This window comes from Sus scrofa, chromosome 8, assembly GCF_054392235.1.
Source record: "Sus scrofa isolate SSC_HxYL_T2T_F1_AM1 chromosome 8, Sscrofa_HxYL_maternal_Yorkshire_Landrace_v2.0, whole genome shotgun sequence".
In the NCBI taxonomy this organism is placed as follows: domain Eukaryota; kingdom Metazoa; phylum Chordata; class Mammalia; order Artiodactyla; family Suidae; genus Sus; species Sus scrofa.
In genome coordinates this window covers 11,275,057-11,281,056 of record NC_139390.1, presented here as the reverse complement: position 1 = coordinate 11,281,056, position 6,000 = coordinate 11,275,057, and the positions used below count along the sequence as shown (strand labels likewise).

The 6,000-nt window shown below is 52.1% G+C and overlaps 1 protein-coding gene across 1 annotated transcript in view; it reads left to right on the top strand.

Annotated features, from left to right (window-relative positions):
• The first annotated feature begins 2,397 nt into the window (after positions 1 to 2,397).
• PROM1 (prominin 1) overlaps positions 2,398 to 6,000 on the top strand; it is a 132,058-nt gene continuing 128,455 nt past the window's right edge. Inside the window, exon 1 of the mRNA XM_084971576.1 lies at positions 2,398 to 3,128. The gene's annotated coding sequence lies outside the window, so the exon portion shown is untranslated. The remainder of the gene's footprint in view (positions 3,129 to 6,000) is intronic.

Genomic DNA, 6,000 nt, shown 5'->3' with positions numbered 1-6,000 from the left:
AGTTGCTCTCCTGGCTACTACTCCTTGCTGGCATCAGGACAGCTCCAGGGGGGTGTTCCCGTTGTGGCTCAGCGGGTTAAGAACTCCACTAATATCCACGAAGACGCAGGTTCGACCTGGCCTCTCTCAGTGGGTTAAGGATCCGGCGTTGCTGTGGCTGTGGTGTAGGCTGGCAGCTTAAGATCTGATTCAACCCCCAGCCTGGGAACTTTCATATGCCACAGGTGAGGCCCTAAAAAACAAAAAGAAAAGAAAGACAAAAAAAAAAAAAAAAAAAAAAAAAAAGGACTGCTCCAGGAAAGTGGTGCTGCTGCTTGCCTGTGACTCCCCAAAGCTCAGGGGCCCTCAGTCCACGGTGTCCCCGAGCTCTACGCTCTGGTCTCGCTGTGCCCAGCCTGCACCTTGGCAGCTTAGGGCACATTCAGGAGTTTGAAGTGAGGCAGCCACCAGCCAAGGAACACCTGGAAGCCCCAGAAGCAGCAAGAGGTAGGAAGGACTGGCCCTTAGAGCCTTAGGAGGGAGCACCGCCCTGGCAACACCTTGGCTTTGGACTTCTTGCTCCAGAACCATATGGGAATAATGTTCTATTATTTCAGGTCACTAGATTTGTAGCCCTGGGAAATGAATACAGTAGACATTCAATAAAAGTCTGCTGAATGAATGAATGAATGACTGCAGCGTCCAAGGTAGCAGGGCTCCACCCCTCTCTATGGTCCCGGAGAACCTGGCGCATCATGATGTCACTCCATGGAGAAGCAGGTGTCGAGACCATGGAATTCGAGTCCTAGCTTTGCTGCCTGGCCTCAGTCTCCCCAATGGTCCCCAAGGTCCCAGGGGTCCCCATGATCTAACAGGAGTGTGCAGAGACCGAGAAGCTTCTCTCCAAGCAGCTCTCCCCAGGCAGGGGAGAGGCCTCAGCTGGCAGGGGCCCCCCGCAGGAGTCCCTCCGGAGCAGGGCACAGGCTGAGTGCCCAGCAGCGGCAGCTGCTGCGAGTCTGTGTCTGTGTGCCCTCAGGGCCTTGGGTCACCTTAGCGATCGGCTCTGTCCCAGGCTCCCCGCGGCAGATGGGCCCAGCTGGCGGCAGGGCTGGGGGAGAACCGTCTCCTGGCTCGGGGACAACACTGGTGCCTCATGGAGGACTTAACCTCTGGGTCAGGGTGGAGGACCAGCAGTTTAGGGAATTCTGAGCTGCGCTAAAGGCTCCTTTACCACGTCATGGGTGCAGGAAGCGCCCTGGTGTCCTCAAGGCCCTGGGACGTCTGGCCGGTTTCCCCAGCGCAGAGAAGGAAGGCTATTTTTGGCAACTTGTAAAGCTCTACAGAAATTTATTTACAAGCCCTGGCTCTGTTTTCTCCCTTGAGGACTGCTGGATGGCCAAGCTGGACGGTTAATTTCAGCAGGGTTGGGTGGGTTTTTAAAAAAATTGAGATCTCAACGTTTTTGAGCTGAAGTTGGGCTGACCTCAGCCTTCTGGCCTTTCCAATGACCGATTCCTCCTGCTGCCTATCGGCGTGTTCACAGCCCCTGGCAGCTGGGGGCAGCCAAGGGGACATTGGCCGAGGTCCCAGGACACAGGGGCATGAGGACAACCTGTGTGACTTGGAAGAAGTGGGTCTTAGCAGACTCTCTTGGGAACAAGCGCTCCCCGTGTCTGCTGTGCCCACTTCCAGAGGCAGAGAGAAGGTTGGGGCAGGTGGGCAGATAGGCGCTGGGGAAGGACTTCCTAAGAAAGGGCCTGGGGCACCCAGGGTCATGGATGGAGAGGTTGGAGGAAGAGACGTGTGCAGTATAGGCTTCCCTTTGCCCAAAGGAAGGTGTGGCCTCTGGCTCCTGGGAGGTGACCTCTAAGCCCTTGGAATGTCCTGCTGGGTACAAGGGCCTTTGTTTACCCAGGTTTGGGGCTATGCAGATAATTTTCACTCACAGTGTGATCTGGGGGGGACCCTTGAACCCGGTATCAGCTCGCCCCCCTTTCCCTCAAGGGGCTGGATGGGAAAGTCAGCCACGCAGGCAGTCTTGCAGTGTCTCTGTCGCTGACCCCCATAAAGACTCTGGGAGATCCCACTGGGGCTCAGCAGGTTAAGAACCTGATGGGTATCCATGAGGATGCGGGTTTGATCCCTGGCCTTGCTCAGTGGATTAAGGATCCGGGGTTGCCACAAGCCAGTATAGGTCGCAGATGTGGCTTGGATCCCCAGTTGCTGTGTCTGTGGTGTAGGCCAGGAGCTGGAGTTCCGATTGGACCCCTAGCCTGGGACCTTCCATGTGCTATGGGTGCGGCCCTAAAAAATGGGGGAAAAAAAAAAAGAAAAAGATTCTAGACACCGAGGGTCCAGTGTGCAGTCTTGGCTGGCAAAACCCTGTGTGTGCTGTGTCACGTGGGTGCTGGGAGGAGTGAGCAGGTCCTGACTCTCCTGGGAGAGGACAACAGGCAGCTGCCCTCTGGAATTCTCCTGGACCCGGCCCCAGGTTCCTCCTCGTGCTGCTGATTCTAATCTGTAAGCTTTTGCTGTAATCAGCCACACCCGTGAGAATGATGGCTTTGCTGGGCTCTGTGTGTCTTTTTGGTGAATTACTGAACCTGAGGGTGGCCTTGCAGGCTCCACGCTGAACTTGCGCCAGCAAACCGTGCAGTCGGACAGGACCTCACACTTGTTTCAAAGTTTGGCTGTCACCAACTTGAAATTTTTCACAAGTTTTGAACAAGGGACCCACATCTGGTTTTGCATGGGCCCTGCAAATTCTGCAGCCTGTCCTTCCTGGAAGGCATCGAGCATCAGAGAAATGTAAGAGCTGGTTTTATAACCTTTCTTTACCAGGAAATGATCCGATCCATCAAAACTGTTTTCACAGCTGCCGCTTTTGTTATTTATTTAGACTTAGACTTGATGAAACTGCCATCTGCCTTACCTGTTACACCCCCTGGGCATCACCCCGTGTAGCACCAGAGGCGTCTGAACCCCAGACCCACTCGCTTGCTCTGCTGTTGTCAGGCCCACTTGACTTTGACCTTGCGGGGCTGCCGCTGCCTTTCTCCTTCTGTCCAGAAACGCTCCTGCCTGGACTCAGCTATCCTGTGCTGCCAAGATTTGCTCCTTTCTCTGGCTGCTGCTTCTTCGTCTGACAGGTGAGCATCACTGGGCCCACAGCATGGACCACGCATGGTCCAAATCTAATGTCATCATCTCAGGCCACCTCTGCCTCTCATCGTCTAGCTTCTGCCCCTGTGACCATGAGCCTTCTGGCTTTACCAGTCTCGAAGTCTTTCTCGCGTCTCTATTGTTATCTTATTTAATACATGTCCGTCAATACCATCATGCCTATAATATTTCCAAGAGTGTGTTGGGTGTATCAGAATCTCTGGGCAGGGGGCTGGGGGGGAAAGGTATGTCAGTCAGCGAAAGCTGCCTGGAGCTCCTGTTAAGTCCCTCAAAGGAAGCACAACCTCTAATACCTCTAAATACCAGTTTAGAATCATTGCCCGGGCGTTGGTGGCCATCTGTGTATTAGTTACAATATTTATTCAGCTGCTTCAACAATGGTTCAAATAAGTCACTCAATCAAGACTGACACCCATGTCTCTCTCACAACACAGTCCGTTTGCATGCAAACACATCTGGCCTCCGCCCTCTACCCCATGGTCCAAAACGCCTTCTGAGCTCCAGCCATCACTCCTGCATTCCAGCCTGCAGGATTGGGAGAGAAAGAAGGACACTTTATAAAAGTTAGGCAGGATAGGGTGCCTCCTTTCCATTGGCTAGGTATCTGAACTGCAATAAACCATCCAATCCACACAGTCATAAGGTGGGATATTCTATGGAGTTCCTGCTGTGGCTCAGTGTATTAAGTATCCAACATTGTCTCCGTGAGGATATGGGTTCGATTCCCAGCCTCACTTAGTGGGTTAAGGACCTGGCATTGCTGCAAGCAGCAGCGTCGGTCAAAGATGAGGCTTGGAGCTGGTGTCGCAGGCAGCTGCAGTTCCAATGCGACCCCTAGCCTGGGAACTTCCATATACTGCAGGTGTGACTGTAAAGAGAAAAAACAACAAAAAAACCAGGTGGGATAGTCCTCATCTAAGGAAGTTAGTGTTAGTGGAGAGAAAACCATACCCAGAACACACAAGCACACGTTGTGCGGAACTTTCAGGACAGCTCGTTGCAAGGAGGGCAGTGTACTCTTGCTTCTCCCACTGTCTATTCCTGTGGCCTCCAACTTGGCCGCCAGGTACTGAACGTGGATCAGGGGTTGACCTTGAAGAGGTGTGAGGATGGAGAAGCAAAAAGCCGAAAAGACTCTCAGTCTTGATGGCCGTGGAGTCAGCCTTCTACCCTGAGCAGTCTGCCTCCAGACTCCTCCGCTACCTAAGAAAGAGATAAAGCCCTGTCCGTTTATTGCTCGGTCACATGCAGGAAAGCTGACCCTGAAGCTTAAATGATACGGGAGTGAAATGAGAGCCAGGCATGAACTCCAACTGCGATTTCCCTGCCTTTCTATGAACCAGAGACGAAGGAAGTCACACAGCCCCCAAAAGTGCTGGGGAATCTCTGCCAGAGAATTGACAAGAGAAGCAGAAGTTTGGCAAAACAAGGCAGATTCAAGACTTCAGGTCCAGAGGGGAGTTCAGGGGATCTGAAGATAGTCCAGAAGCTGGTATTGGAGCTCATTCTGACCCAGCCAATATGCACTTTGGGAAAGGCCTGGACTATAAACAGAAGAATGATGCGCAAACCATAGAGACGCCTGTCAGTGTGGTCATGGCTGCGGCTTGGTGAGGCTTGGAAATACCGGGATAATGAGCACGCGCGCGCGCGCTCGCGTGTGTGTGTGTGTGTGTTCAGTGTGTGCATTCTGGAGGTCACCAAATGTGCACTTGACCAAATTCAGTCTTTGGTCAGAACCAAGACAAAGCTGACTGTTAACCATCACAGAAGGACGTTTTAGGAGAGTGTGATGGACTGGGTTTCTTTCTGCCATGAAGCTACCCCACCTGTCCAGATGCCATGTCCTCACTGGGACAGAGGCAGCGTTATCTGAGCCAGGCACACAGCAGGGCCAACAAATATTTGTTGAGGAAATGAACGAATGAAAGGCTTTCTGCTCTCGGGGCCCCAAGAACTCAGGGAGGAGGTAATAATTAACCTGCCTGCTGGAGGGTCAAATGCGAGCTACAGTCTCAGGGATCACGTTTTCAGGTTCAAGCCCTGTAACAAGAATGCTGGTAAAATAGTTTTGTCAGGTTGTTAAATATATCTAAATGAAAATCTTACAGAGGTATTTGAATTGAAATGCGCCTGACTGAAAAAAAATAAAAAATGTAAAAAGGGAGTTTCTGTCCTGGCACAGCCATAACGAACCTGACTGGTATCCATGAGGGTGTGGGTTTGATCCCTGGCCTCGGTCAGTGGGTTAAGGATCTGGTGTTGCCATGAGCTGTGGTGTAGGTGGCAGAGGCGGCTCAGATCCTGAGATGCTGTGGCTGGGGCGTAGGCCGGCAGCTGTAGCTCTGATTCAAACTCTAGGCTGGGAACCTCCATAGGTCTCAAGTGCAGTCCTTACAAAAGCAAAAAAAAAAAAAAAAAAAGAAGTGTACCCAACTGCTCCCTTCCTGACCAGAGCTACGTCATCTCATGCCAGGCACCTGGGGTCATTTCCTAACCATTGTCACCTCCCAGTGAGTGGTCCAGGGGCTTCGTATGTGGACACTGGGCAAGACCGTCCACTCTTGAGTCTCCATCCAGCGCGACAGGATGGGAGCCTTAGGTGGCTGCTGCTCAGGTTTTCTGCCACTTGAAGAAAGGTGGTCAACACTCAGGAAGAATAAAACAAAGCCCTGGCCACATAATTTGAAGCCCTGTGTCCAAATGTGCCTGGATCTGCCTCTCTTCTTTCCGATCCCTATGTCAACAACTTCCCCTTTGTGTTTAAACTCCTTTGGAGCCAGGTTTCTGTCCGCTGCAAACAAAAGACTTCTGGCAAATGCAAATTTCTATGTCTCA